The sequence below is a fragment of the Coregonus clupeaformis genome, unplaced genomic scaffold, assembly GCF_020615455.1.
Source record: "Coregonus clupeaformis isolate EN_2021a unplaced genomic scaffold, ASM2061545v1 scaf2879, whole genome shotgun sequence".
NCBI classification, from domain to species: domain Eukaryota; kingdom Metazoa; phylum Chordata; class Actinopteri; order Salmoniformes; family Salmonidae; genus Coregonus; species Coregonus clupeaformis.
This window is the reverse complement of record NW_025536333.1, coordinates 15,001-31,147: the sequence shown is the minus strand read 5'-3', so window position 1 is coordinate 31,147 and position 16,147 is coordinate 15,001. Positions and strand designations below refer to the sequence as shown.

Here is a 16,147-nt window from a genome sequence, read left to right as displayed (position 1 = left end):
CCCCATCCCTCCCCCCACCCCTCTCTCCTCTCCACCCCTCTCTCCCCCCATCCCTCCCCCCTCCCCCAACCTCCCCACTCCTCTCTCCTCCCCCTGTCCTCCCTCCACCCCTCTCCCCTCCCCCTGTCCTCCCCATCCCCATCCCCTCCCCCCCCTCCCCCATCCCTTTTTCTGCTCCCTGACCTCTCCCCCACCCCTCTTTTCTCCCCCTGTCCTCCCCCCATCCCTCTCCCCTCTCCCGTCCCCCCATCCGTCTTTTCCTCCCATGCCCAAGTACGCATAACCGCCTCACCTCTATCTTTGTGACCAGCGCCAGGGTGTCGTACCACATCTGTATAGAGCCAGGCAGCTGTCTGGTGAGGGTCATACGGAGCACCATGCAGTAGGAGGCGGTGGTAAAGATACTTCTCAGGATGATGCCCTGGATAGACCCCATTCAGATTGTACTTTATTAATCCCCAATGGGAGTATTTCACAGATCTTTTACCTCATATTCATTATATCCAGCACAATACCAGTGGCTACATATGTATGTGAAAATTGTGTGTTTCTATGTTTCGTAGTAAAACAGATAAGAACAGGTCCTTTATTAATCCACAAGAGGAAATTAATTTGTCATACTTTGTCAACAATACAAATACAAAACAAATACTCACAACATCAAAAACATCACAAGTCAATCAGATTTGATATAAATATATATATAGACCAGTGGGGAAAAGTACCTTGCTGAGGGCATGGGGCACGATGGCTGACACAATGACCAGGATGGCAGAGAAGAAGTAGGAGGCACTGTAGAAGTAACGCAGAGAACCAATCTTCCTCGTCAACGTCATCTCATCCCTGGGAGGGGGGAGAGAGGAGAGGTGGGGGCGACCATATTTTTATGTCACAATCTGCCTAGACAAGGTTACAAGACATCCTGTCATGTACTTGATGGCATAAATAGGTGGACAAACAGCCAAAGGGAAATCAAATTATGGATTTAGCCCAAAATTCTCCAAAATCAGACAGGGATTAAACATTGATCATTGGCAATTTACTCAAGGATTGTATAACAAAAAACATCACACGTCAAGGATAGATCTCTCCGTTCATTGGCTGGACTACACAATGCAGGATTGTTGCTCTGATTGGCTTTGTTTGTGAAAGTCATGTGTCATGATCATAGACCACAATTAATCCTTCCTTTGAGCTTTGAGTCATATTTAATGGAAGTGAAGTGAAATTATCTTGATGGGAATCTCGTTAATGAGAGTCACAGATCATCTATCCCAACTAACTGTTTTTAGTTCCCAGAAGATCTCGGGTCGATGGGTTCGTGTTGCTAACATGACTTTTCACGTTAGAGTATTAGAGTTATACAATAGAGTCAAAGCATGACCACTTTCCCTATAGCTCTGGGATCGTTGCCCTGAACATTGCTTGTTAGATCACTTGTCTCTGTTGATGTACAGTATTAGGTTATAGTTAGGTTATGGAGTGTTTGGTGTGTCTTACTGTCTGATGTTCTTGATGATGTCCTCCATCACCTCCTCCCAGCCATAGGCCTTCACTAAGTGGATGTTCTCTACAATCTCTGAGGTCAGAGCCAGACGCCTGCTGATCATCCCTGCTCTTTTCTGCCTGATAATAGGATCCACACACACACACACACATAATAAGACACCCGTACGTACGCACACACACACACAAACACACACACAGAATAAGACACATGTACGCACGCACGCACACACACACACACACACACACACAGAACAAGACACACGTACGCACACACACACACACACACACACACACAGAATAAGACACATGTACGCACACACACTCACACACACACACACAGAATAAGACACATGTACACACACACACACACACAGAGAATAAGACACACACACACCATATTGATACAATTAATGAGACTTTTCAACTTCAGAGAGATGGCTGAGAACATAAACATGAAGACCTAACGGGTTTGGATGTTAATTAACAAGATTTATTTCTGGATCAAAGAGTTTTGTATGGAACAGTGAAAGTTGTGCATGTCTGAATAGGCACGGTTTCCCACTTTGTTGACATTTCTCAGGGGCACAGGCCATGCCGTTCTGTTCTCTGTGGGTAAGATGAGATCACTGGTGGAGATCAGGGCTACCTGTCTTGTACAGACCCATCTAGAGAGCACAGTGTGTGTGTACGTGTACGTGTGTGTGCGTGTGTGTGTGTGAACTCCTGTACGGTCCAGTACCCACCTGTGAGGCCCCATCTTCTGGGAGAGGCAGGCCTGTATGATGCCCAGCAGGGTGAGGGCAGCCAGGGCACAGAAACCATTCACCTCGATCAGCTCCCAGATCAACCCCACACACAGGATACACTGCAGAGGGGTGATCCACACAAAGTGGGCCAGGCCAAGACTCTGCAACACATACAGATGAATGTATGAAGAGAAGACACAGGCAGTAACATGTATATGTACACAGACCACACACACACACACACACAAGCGCACACACAAGCACACACAAAAAAAACGACATATTTTAGACCAGGGGTCTTCAACCCTACCAGGCAAACCGGCAACCCAGGGACCCCTATCATACATTAGCAAAAAAAAAATTTTACACGTGTTGTCTTATCATCAGGTAAATGATAATGTCACAAGTAATCAACATTTTAAAATGAATAATTTGGTAGATCGTTTTTCATTATTTTGACCTCCCACATTTTAAATGGAAGAGGAATTGTAAACTTTAACATAACATATTAGCTAGAAAAGTAACTACAAACACATTTTCGCTAAGAGCAGCTGTTTAGCTGGTTTAACAAAGGTTAGCCATGTGTTGGCAAAAATGTATGTCCAAGTCAAGAAAGCTTACCAGCAGCCAGCAGCACCTGCCGCACTGGTAGACTATTGACTGGTAGCCTATTGACTGGTAGTGTCACGACTTCCGCAGAGGCTGCCTCCCCTCCTTGTTCGGGCAGGTTTCGGCGTTCGTCGTCACCGGCTTACTAGCCACTGCCGCTCCATATATCATCATTCCATTTGTCTTGTCTTGTCAATTACACACACCTGGTTCATATCCCCTCATTAGTCTGTGTATAAGTGTTCCCTCTGCCCCCTTGTCCTTGTGGGTGATTGTTTTATGTGAATTGAGTGTAGCTCGGTGGAGCTACACGTACCTTGTATTGCCGGGGTAGATTGTTCCCCTGTGCCTGTATTTTGTTGGAGCTACCCGTACCTTGTATTGCCGGGTAGATTGTTCCCCTGTGCCTGTATTTTGTGGTCGCTATCGAGCGCAACTGTGTACGACGGAATAAACTCTCCTTCTAAAAACACTCATCACAGAATCACCCACCCGCTATGGAGTCAGTGGGAGAGGAGCGCATGCCTGGAGTCGTGGCATGGGTCCAGGAGCATTCCACGATGCTGGCCAGCTTGGGGGAAGCGATGGATCGGGTTATTCTGTTCGTCCAACGCCTGGAGAGGAAAGGACCCGATCTGTCGAGACCAGCTGGCCAACCGGATCCATCCACCCACACCCCAGCACCCGTAGGGATCCAGATATCCCGACCATGGGAGTTCGACGGGACGGCGGCGCTCTGCCAAGGATTCCTCCTCCAACTGGAGCTCTACTTCTCCAGCATCAGGCCGGCACCATCGGAGTGGGAGAAGGTGTCCGTCCTCGTTTCCTGCCTCTCGGGAAAGCCCTGGAGTGGGACGACGTGGTTTGGAACAAAGAAGGAGCTGCATTGGAGAACTACGGGGAGTTCGCTCGCCTCTTTCGGTCGGTCTCGATCACCCGCCCGAGGGTCGAGAGGCGGACGAACGGCTGATCCACCTGAGGCAGGGGGACGAGGACCACGCAGGACTTCGCGTTGGAGTTTCGGACTCTTGCAGCGGGGTCCGGGTTGAACGAGCGGGTCCTGATCGACCATTTCCGGTGCCATCTGCGGGGAGGACGTCCGACGGGAGCTGGCCTGCCGGGACACCATGTTGTCCTTCACGCAACTGGCGTACATGGCCATCCATTTGGACAACCTGCTGGCAGCCAGAGGACGTCCTGGAAGGGGTCAGCCCGTTCCCACCCTGGCCGACTCGGTTCCCGAGCTGATGGAGCTGGGTGGTAGCCGCCGTCCGAGAGAGTGGAGGACGACAGCGACAGTGCCACTCTGGTGGCACGAAGGGACAGTACACCACACGTTGTCGTCAACGATCTTTTGGGTCTGGAGGCGGCAAGCAGGGCACTCTCGCATCACCCCAGGTATCGAACACCCACACTCATTCAGAGCCCTCTGCTGCGCACTGTACCCTACCTATCTACTTTCCCGATCACATGGTAGTTCCCCAGTGTAAGGCGCTAGTCGATTCAGGCGCAGCTGGGAACTTTATGAACAGGGCATTCTCACGCCGTCTACGCATTTCACTGGTTCCCCTATCCATTCCACTCCCCATCAGAGCACTTGATAGTCGACCATAAGGGTCCGGGTTTGTTCAGGAAGTTCCTGCACCAATCACCATGATTACCCAGAAGACTCATTGTGAGCAGATCACATTTTTTTTATTACTGAGTCCTCTGCTTTCCCTGTGGTATTAGGTATGTTCTGAAAGAGCTGCAAAATCTGGACCCCTACAAATCAGCTGGGCTAGACAATCTGGACCCTTTCTTTCTAAAACTAGCCGCCGAAATTGTCGCAACCCCTATTACTAGTCTGTTCAACCTCTCTTTCGTAACGTCTGAGATCCCCAGAGATTGGAAAGCTGCCGCGGTCATCCCCCTCTTCAAAGGGGGTGACACTCTAGATCCAAACTGTTACAGACCTATATCCATCCTGCCCTGCCTTTCGAAAGTATTTGAAAGCCAAGTTAACAAACAGATCACCGACCATTTCGAATCCCACCGTACCTTCTCCGCTATGCAATCCGGTTTCCGAGCTGGTCATCGATAATAGACAGTACTGTGCAGCCGTCTTCATCGACCTGGCCAAGGCTTTCGACTCTGTCAACCACCGCATTCTTATTGGCAGACTAAATAGCCTTGGTTTCTCAAATGACTGCCTCGCCTGGTTCACCAACTACTTCTCAGATAGAGTTCAGTGTGTCAAATCGGAGGGCCTGTTGTCTGGACCTATGGCAGTCTCTATGGGGGTGCCACAGGGTTCAATTCTTGGGCCGACTCTTTTCTCCGTGTATATCAATGATGTCGCTCCTGCTGCTGGTGACTCTCAGATCCACCTCTACGCAGACGACACCATTTTGTATACATCTGGCCCTTCATTGGACACTGTGTTAACAAACCTCCAAACGAGCTTCAATGCCATACAACACTCCTTCAGTAGCCTCCAACTGCTCTTAAACACTAGTAAAACGAAATGCATGCTCTTCAATCGAACGCTGCTGGCACCCGCCCACCCGACTAGAATCACCACTCTCGACGGGTCTGACCTAGAGTATGTGGACAACTACAAATACCTAGGTGTCTGGTTAGACTGTAAACTCTCCTTCCAGACTCACATTAAGAATCTCCAATCCAAAGTTAAATCTAGAATCGGCTTCCTATTTCGCAACAAAGCCTCCTTCACTCATGCTGCCAAACATGCCCTCGTAAAACTGACTATCCTACCGATCCTTGACTTCGGCGATGTCATTTACAAAATAGCCTCCAACACTCTACTCAGCAAATTGGATGTAGTCTATCACAATGCCATCCGTTTTGTCTCCAAAGCCCCATACACTACCCACCACTGTGACCTGTACGCTCTTGTTGGCTGGTCCTCACTACATGTTCGTCGTCAAACCCACTGGCTCCAGGCCATCTTTAAATCACAACTAGGCAAATCCCTGCCTTATCTTAGCTCATTGGTCACCATAGCAGCACCCACCTGTAGTCTGCGCTCCAGCAGGTATATCTCACTGGTCATTCCCAAAGCCAACACCTCCTTTGGCCGCCATTCCTTCCAGTTCTCTGCTGCCAATGACTGGAACGAATTGCAAAAATCTCTGAAGCTGGACACTCTTATCTCCCTCACTAACTTTAAGCATCAGTTGTCAGAGCACCTTACCGATCACTGCACCTGTACACAGCCCATCTGAAATTAGCCCACCCAACTACCTCATCCCTATATTGTTATTTATTTTGCTCTTTTGCACCCCAGTATCTCTATTTGCACATAATCTCTTGCACATCTAGCATTCCAGTGTTAATACTAATTGTAATTATTTTGCACTATAGCCTATGTATTGCCTTACCTCCATAACTTGCTACATTTGCACACACTGTATATATATTTTCTGTTGTATTTTATTGACTTTATGTTTTTTTTACCCCATATGTAACTCTGTGTTGTTGTTTTTATCGCACTACTATGCTTTATCTTGGCCAGGTCGCAGTTGTAAATGAGAACTTGTTCTCAACTGGCTTACCTGGTTAAATAAAGGTAAAATAAAAGGTATCCCTTGGTTAGCACTCCACAACCCCACCTTCTCATGGCCGCAGAGGGTTCTCACAGGGTGGTCGCGAGAGTGTCAGGGTAGGTGTCTAGGTGTTTCCGTTGGTGCAACCATGGTGGAAAGTCCAGACAGTACTTCCACCGTGCGCATTCCCCCCGAAATCCTCGAATTGGCGCACACGTTTTCAAATACGCAGGCTACCCAGTTACCACCTCATCGGGCGGGGGATTGCGCAATAAACCTCCGGGTAGACGCTGTGCCTCCCAGGAGTCATGTGTACCCACTGTCGCATGCTGAAATGGCGGCTATGGAAACATACGTCACCGAGTCCCTGCGCCAGGGGTATATACGTCCCTCCGCTTCACCCGCCTCCTCGAGTTTCTTCTTTGTGAAGAAGAAAGACGGCGTTCTGCGCCCGTACATTGATTATCGACCACTAAGGAGACAATCAGATTTAGTTATCCTCTCCCCCTCATTCCGTCATGGGGCGTGCTTCTTCACCAAATTAGATCTCAGGAGTGCGTATTACCTGGTGCGTTTCCGAGAGGGGGATGAGTGGAAGACAGCATTCAGCACAACCACGGGGCATTATGAATACCTGGTGATGCCCTACGGTTTGATGAATGCTCCATCCGTCTTCCAGTCCTTTGTGAACGAGGTGTTTCGGTACATGCTTGGTCGCTGTGTAGTGGTCTACATCGGTCTACATTCTGGTTGTATTCCACAACGCGCACCGAGCATGTGTCCCTGGTTCGCAAAGTGCTGGCCCGACTCTTGGAAAATGACCTTTATGCCAAGGCAGAGAAGTGTATGTTTTTCCAGCAGTCCGTCTCCTTCCTCGGATACCGCTTCAGGTGTGGAGATGGATGGAGATCGCATTTCAGCCGTGCGTAATTGGCCGACTCCAACCACAGTTAAGGAGGGGCAGCGCTTCCTTGGCTTCGCCAACTACTATCGGAGGTTTATCCGGGGCTTTGGCAAGGTCGCAGCTCCCACCGTAACCTGGAGTACATCCGGGCAGCGAGGAGGCTGAATCCTCGCCAGGCCAGGTGGGCCCTATTCTTCACCCGGTTCGATTTTACACTGTCATACATACCGGGTACGAAGAACGTGAAGGCAGACGCATTGTCACGGCTGTATGACACAGAGGAGAGGCCCAGAGACAACACCCCCAGGTAGCCTATTGACTGGTAGCCTATTAGCGGGTGTGCTTTTTCTAAGCCTATGTCATATACGTCCAGTGAATGTAATTGGCTCCAATGACTGTAATTTGCTCAATATTAAGAGTTGACAAATAAAGTTGACATCATTAGAAATAAGATATTCTCCTATTTTCTCCTGTCGGTATGTAATAAAAAATGTATTTATTCTGTTGTTGTTAGCGATATTCATAAAAACATTGAAATAATACAATAAGATCACGTATTTTTTCTTATTTTTTTCCCGCAGATCCCCTGCAGACCCCTGGTTGAATACCCCTGTTTTACACATTCCTTGAGAAGTGTGGATAGACATGCTGTCAGCTAAACTACATGCTGTCGGCTAAACTACATACTGTCAGCTAAACTACATGCTGTTGGCTAAACTACATGCTGTCGGCTAAACTACATACTGTCAGCTAAACTACATGCTGTCGGCTAAACTACATACTGTCGGCTAAACTACATGCTGTCAGCTAAACTACATGCTGTCGGCTAAACTACATGCTTCGGCTGAAACTACATGCTGTCGGCTAAACTACATACTGTCGGCTAAACTACATGCTGTCGGCTAAACTACATACTGTCGGCTAAACTACATGCTGTCAGCTAAACTACATGCTGTCGGCTAAACTACATGCTGTTGGCTAAACTACATGCTGTCGCCTAAACTACATGCTGTCGGCTAAACTACATGCTGTCGGCTAAACTACATGCTGTCGGCTAAACTACATACTGTCGGCTAAACTACATGCTGTCAGCTAAACTACATGCTGTCGGCTAAACTACATGCTGTCGGCTGAAACTACATGCTGTCGGCTAAACTACATACTGTCGGCTAAACTACATGCTGTCGGCTAAACTACATGCTGTCAGCTAAACTACATGCTGTCGGCTAAACTACATGCTGTCGGCTAAACTACATGCTGTCAGCTAAACTACATGCTGTCGGCTAAACTACATGCTGTTGGCTAAACTACATGCTGTCGGCTAAACTACATACTGTCGGCTAAACTACATACTGTCGGTTAAACTACATGCTGTCGGCTAAACTACATACTGTTGGCTAAATTACATGCTGTCAGTTAAATTACATACTGTTGGCTAAACTACATACTGTCGGCTAAACTACATGCTGTCGGCTAAACTACATGCTGTCGCCTAAACTACATACTGTCGGCTAAACAACATACTGTCGGCTAAACTACATGCTGTCAGCTAAACTACATGCTGTCGGCTAAACTACATACTGTTGGCTAAACTACATGCTGTCGGCTAAACTACATGCTGTCGCCTAAACTACATACTGTCGGCTAAACAACATACTGTCGGTTAAATTACATACTGTTGGCTAAATTACATGCTGTCAGTTAAATTACATACTGTTGGCTAAACTACATACTGTCGGCTAAACTACATGCTGTAGGCTAAACTACATACTGTCGGTTAAACTACATACTGTCGGTTAAATTACATACTGTCGGTTAAATCACATACTGTCAGCTAAACCATATACTGTCGGCTAAACTACAAATACCTAGGTGTCTGGTTAGACTGTAAACTCAACTTCCAGACTCACATAAAGAATCTCCAATCCAAAGTTAAATCTAGAATCGGCTTCCTATTTCGCAACAAAGCCTCCTTCACTCATGCTGCCAAACATGCCCTCGTAAAACTGACTATCCTACCGGTCCTTGACTTCGGCGATGTCATTTACAAAATAGCCTCCAACACTCTACTCAGCAAATTGGATGTAGTCTATCACAGTGCCATCCGTTTTGTCTCCAAAGCCCCATACACTACCCACCACTGTGACCTGTACGCTCTTGTTGGCTGGTCCTCACTACATGTTCGTCGTCAAACCCACTGGCTCCAGGCCATCTATAAATCACTGCTAGGCAAATCCCCGCCTTATCTTAGCTCATTGGTCACCATAGCAGCACCCACCCGCAGTCTGCGCTCCAGCAGGTATATCTCACTGGTCATTCCCAAAGCCAACACCTCCTTTGGCCGCCATTCCTTCCAGTTCTCTGCTGCCAATGACTGGAACGAATTGCAAAAATCTCTGAAGCTGGAGACTCTTATCTCCCTCACTAACTTTAAGCATCAGTTGTCAGAGCACCTTACCGATCACTGCACCTGTACACAGCCCATCTGAAATTAGCCCGCCCAACTACCTCATCCCTATATTGTTATTTAATTAGCTCTTTTGCACCCCAGTATCTCTATTTGCACATAATCTCTTGCACATCTAGCATTCCAGTGTTAATACTATTGTAATTATTCTGCACTATAGCCTATTTATTGCCTTACCTCCATAACTTGCTACATTTGCACACACTGTATATATATTTTCTGTTGTATTTCTGACTTTATGTTTTTTTTTTACCCCATATGTAACTCTGTGTTGTTTTTATTGCACTACTTTGCTTTATCTTGGCCAGGTCGCAGTTGTAAATGAGAACCTGTTCTCAACTGGCTTACCTGGTTAAATAAAGGTGAAATAAAAAAATAAAAAATAAAAACTACATACTGTCGGCTAAACTACATGCTGTCGGCTAAACTACATACTGTCGGCTAAATTACATACTGTTGGCTAAACTACATGCTGTCGAGCTAAACTACATACTGTTGGCTAAACTACATGCTGTCGCCTAAACTACATGCTGTCGGCTAAACTACATACTGTCGGCTAAACTACATGCTGTCGGCTAAACTACATTCTGTCGGCTAAACTACATACTGTCGGCTAAATTACATTCTGTCGGCTAAATTACATACTGTCGGCTAAATTACATTCTGTCGGCTAAACTACATACTGTCGGCTAAATTACATTCTGTCGGCTAAATTACATACTGTTGGCTAAACTACATACTGTCGGTTAAATTACATACTGTCAGTTAAATTACATACTGTTGGCTAAACTACATACTGTCGGTTAAATTACATACTGTCAGTTAAATTACATTCTGTCGGCTAAACTACATACTGTCAGTTAAATTACATTCTGTCGGCTAAACTACATACTGTCGGTTAAATTACATTCTGTCGGCTAAACTACATACTGTCGGCTAAACTACATACTGTCGGCTAAACTACATGCTGTCAGTTAAATTACATTCTGTCGGCTAAACTACATACTGTCGGCTAAACTACATACTGTCGGCTAAATTACATACTGTCGGCTAAACTACATGCTGTCGGCTAAACTACATGCTGTCAGTTAAATTACATACTGTCGGTTAAATTACATGCTGTCGGCTAAACTACATACTGTCGGTTAAACTACATACTGTCAGCTAAACTACATGCTGTCAGCTAAACTACATGCTGTCGGCTAAACTACATACTGTCAGCTAAACTACATACTGTCGGCTAAACTACATACTGTCAGCTAAACTACATGCTGTCAGCTAAACTACATGCTGTCGGCTAAACTACATACTGTCAGCTAAACTACATACTGTCGGCTAAACTACATACTGTTGGCTAAACTACATACTGTCGGCTAAACTACATACTGTTGGCTAAACTACATACTGTTGGCTAAACTACATACTGTCGGCTAAACTACATACTGTCGGTTAAATTACATACTGTCAGCTAAATTACATACTGTCAGCTAAATTACATACTGTTGGCTAAACTACATACTGTCGGCTAAACTACATACTGTTGGCTAAACTACATACTGTCGGCTAAACTACATACTGTCGGTTAAATTACATACTGTCAGCTAAATTACATACTGTTGGCTAAACTACATACTGTCGGCTAAACTACATACTGTCGGTTAAATTACATACTGTCGGCTAAACTACATACTGTTGGCTAAACTACATACTGTCGGGTAAACTACATACTGTCGGCTAAACTACATACTGTCAGTTAAATTACATACTGTCAGCTAAACTACATACTGTCGGCTAAACTACATACTGTCAGTTAAATTACATACTGTCGGTTAAATTACATGCTGTCAGCTAAACTACATACTGTCGGCTAAATTACATACTGTCGGTTAAATGACATACGGTGTGCTAAACTAGCACTCACAAGCACACACACACATTCAGGGGCAGGTGAACCACAGGCGCACGATTTCTGTCCACTTGGGTGTGAATCTCAATAGTCTTAAGTCCTGTTCTCTCCTCACCTCCTTTCCTTCATCTGCACTGATGTGAAAGAACTGCAAAGACGAGCTGCTTTCACCACTTACATTGATTGCATAATAACTGCATCATAATTCATAAACATCTCTCATAACAGATTGTTAGCATTATAGGGACATCTCTAAAATGTTCTACTTCATATTCATCATCTCCAGCACCACCCTAACATCAACATATGTAAAAATGATGCGTTTCTATGTTTTGCAGTAAAAAAGATAGAGGAAGATAAGGGTTTTCAATTACATCATAAACCAATTAGTAGGAAATTAGTAGGGAATTAGGTCATGCCTACTCATAATTAATTAAAATCAATATAGAAACACGCAGTTTTCACATACTGCTCTCCGCCACCAGTACAATGATTGAGGGTGAACAAGCAACACTTTAGGTAATTTGTCTTTGTACTTTGAGCTTATTACTTGGACTTGGGGGTCAATTAATGTTATTGCTGGTATGCAGGGTTTGAATGTCTTGTCTGCTTTCCTCCTTTACAGCTTGAATGGTCTGGAGCCTGGTGTTGTTGTGGCCAAGGAACGTTCACTCAGATGGAACCAGGTTTAAGCTGCTGTGCAATGTTGACGTCCTTCCTCCCAGAGATGTGAAAGCATCCCCCTGACTGGACACAACCCGGAAAACATATATTGAGAAGATCAGGACTTTTGCAATGAAAAGGCCATGGACATTACATGTCCTGCTCCAAAGGGCAGGACAGAAATATGCTCTCAGGCTAGATTTCTTTGTTCATATCATAACATGACCTGAACCAAAGTTACTTAAAGGATCTAATGATATAGTCCTAGATCTAGATGTTGTTTTTACCTAAGCCTTTATGTGTTTAAGTTTTTCCTAATTGTAGGCTACTACCTTTAGCACTTGAAGTTAATAAAGTATTTTATTGTTGAAATATTTTCTTTGTGTTTTAAACACTAACTCACTGCTTTAGCACATTTTTTTATAATTTGTATTTTATTTTTTCACCTTTATTTAGCCAGGTAAGCCAGTTGAGAACAAGTTCTCATTTACAACTGCGACCTGGCCAAGATAAAGCAAAGCAGTGCGATAAAAACAACAACAACACAGAGTTACATATGGGGTAAAACAAAACATAAAGTCAAAAATACAACAGAAAATATATATACAGTGTGTGCAAATGTATCTAGTTATGGAGGTAAGGCAATAAATAGGCCATAGTGCAAAATAATTACAATTAGTATTAACACTGGAATGATAGATGTGCAAGAGATGATGTGCAAATAGAGATACTGGGGTGCAAATTAGCAAAATAAATAACAATATGGGGATGAGGTAGTTGGGTGGGCTAATTACAGATGGGCTGTGTACAGGTGCAGTGATTGGTAAGGTGCTCTGACAACTGATGCTTAAAGTTAGTGAGGGAGATAAGAGTCTCCAGCTTCAGAGATTTTTGCAGTTCGTTCCAGTCATTGGCAGCAGAGAACTGGAAGGAATGGCGGCCAAAGGAGGTGTTGGCTTTGGGGATGACCAGTGAGATATACCTGCTGGAGCGCATACTACGGGTGGGTGTTGCTATGGTGACCAATGAGCTAAGGCGGGGATTTGCCTAGCAGTGATTTATAGATGGCCTGGAGCCAGTGGGTTTGGCGACGAATATGTAGTGAGGGCCAGCCAACAAGAGCGTACAGGTCACAATGGTCGGTAGTATATGGGGCTTTGATGACAAAACGGATGGCACTGTGATAGACTACATCCAATTTGCTGAGAAGAGTGTTGGAGGCTATTTTGTAAATGACATCGCCGAAGTCAAGGACCGGTAGGATAGTCAGTTTTACGAGGGCATGTTTGGCAGCATGAGTGAAGGAGGCTTTGTTGCAAAATAGGAAGCCGATTCTAGATTTAAGTTTGGATTGGAGATGCTTAATGTGAGTCTGGAAGGAGAGTTTACAGTCTAACCAGACACCTAGGTATTTGTAGTTGTCCACATACTCTAGGTCAGACCCGTCGAGAGTATTGATTCTAGTCGGGTGGGCGGGTGCCAGCAGCGTTCGATTGAAGAGCATGCATTTAGTTTTACTAGCAGTTGGAGGCTACTGAAGGAGTGTTGTATGGCATTGAAGCTCGTTTGGAGGTTTGTTAACACAGTGTCCAATGAAGGGCCAGATGTATACAAAATGGTGTCGTCTGCGTAGAGGTGGATCTGAGAGTCACCAGCAGCAAGAGCGACATCATTGATATACACAGAGAAAAGAGTAGGCCCAAGAATTGAACCCTGTGGCACCCCCCATAGAGCCACATGACCCACATGACTACATTTGCATTTGTTTAAGAGATGGGTGGGTCTAAGGCTTTAGAGGGTGTAAACGAGGCTAAATGTGCGTAAACAAAGAACAGCACTGTAGCTGTTCAATGTGAAAGGTTATCTTTATGCAACAATAGGTTATTTAATACTGTAGATGGTTTGGCTAATGGGGGAACTTGGTGAGATAATGTTCAGAGAATCCATTTTGGCAATTTGGTGAAATGATTCCTTTTCTAAATATACAGTATGATTCCCAAGGATTAATGTAGAGCAAGTGTGAAAATCTAAATGTTTGAATGCCTTTTTCTTGGATCATAAGTTTATCAACTTTTAAAGCAGCATTACTTCCCCATGTTTCCTCCAACTGCAGTGTATGATACGCCATTTATCCAATGTAAAAAACACAATTTCAAATTGTAGAACATAAGACTGAAAAGAGATGGTGGGTCTCATATGTTAATGTTGTTGTGGTACTGGAGATAATGAATATGAAGTTGAAGAAACAATATATATCTAGCTTGCCTGCGCACGTGAGATTTGGTTCAGAATGCCAAAATCAAGTAAAGTGTTAACCGTCTACCCCTTTATCCAAAAAACCTAGATGGGAGGGCTTGGCAAAGTAAGCACATGCTAGTTCGTAGAGATAGCTTTGGGCCAAGCCACAAGAGAGGAGAAGGGAGAGCTTGGGAATGAGTGAGAGTTTGAAGCCACATCCAATCCAGGTGATAATTGCCTAGGGAGCAGGTAGCAGAGTGTATTGACATTCAACACCCCTGCTCTAGGACTCCTAATGTTCAGCCTTCACTAGCCTAGCCACGTTAAGGCTAAATGACACACCCCTCTCATCCCATGTTGGCTTGACAAACGGCTAGCTTCAGTTGTTTTCCACCACTGAGCACTGACATAGGGCTCATGCCCAAGCCTAACCGGAGTGGAGAAATGTGCTGGGAGGGTGACTCACATTTTTTACGCCCTTCTCTCATTGACATCTGCAGGATGTATGATTTTACAGGGAGGTTGGAGTTGCCTGGCTGCGTGTGTATCTCGAGCTGGGATTCGGCCCATGCTGTAGTAGGTTTGTTACCACATAGTTCAATTGGTAGATATTCCTGGGAGCACAGCTAGTGTTGTGGAGGCTCAATTCGTAGAAAGCATAGCTTGGTGTTTGGATGATGATGCAACAATGATTCAAATGTCACCCCTGCCCTCGACTACGGTATCCTGGCCCAACCTGGCCCCTTCACCCTGGTCCCCTCATACCACCATGGCCACCTAACTATCCCCAGCTTCCAACTGGCTAATTCAAATCCCCCACCTCTTCTCCACTGAAATTCTTCCCCCATTGTCTTCTAACCCGTTTCATCACTCCTATGCAACGGCGAAGACAATGTTCTTCTTGACTTCATTGTTATAAAGGAGAACGCATTCTCAGTCGACTAACCTGGTAAACTGACGGTTAATAAGTAGATTACTTGGGTCCTTAGTTCTCATTGAGATTGTTGAGGTTGAGGTTAGGGTTAGTACAGCAGATGAGTTGGGTGGTTCTTACCTCATCCAGCTTGTTGAGGTGGGCTGACATCAGGCTGACCAGCTGACCTGTGCTGATCTTGTCCAGGACCCGGCTGGACAGCTTCAGAGTCTGAGAGGTCAAAGGTCAGGGGTTAGGACAGACACAAAGGGTTAAAAACCTGAGGCAGGAGAGGCTGCTGTGTGACACTAAGAGGGTGTGGCAACCACACAGCCCAACCCTCACACAAGAGTCTGGCTACACTGAAGAAGGCAATGTGGATCTACATGCCTGCCTAGGTGGTGGCATGCCTAAGATGTGCACACACACACACACACACACCCTGCTCACACAAACACACACCACCTCCCCCCACACCTTCTTATAGATGAGGCTGAAGAGAGCGATGCGTATCTGCATGCCCAGGTGGTGCAGTCCAAAGATGGCTGGCTGCAGGAGCAGGAAGCGAGCGGTGAAGAGAAGACAGAGACCCAGGGCGAGGTAGTAACCCTGCTCCCGCTCAGGGGCATGGATGGGGTCGAACG

The 16,147-nt window shown here is 45.5% G+C and overlaps 1 pseudogene; it reads right to left on the bottom strand.

Annotated features, from left to right (window-relative positions):
- Window positions 1-16,147, bottom strand: part of LOC123481279 — a 44,987-nt pseudogene that overhangs the window by 23,181 nt on the left and 5,659 nt on the right.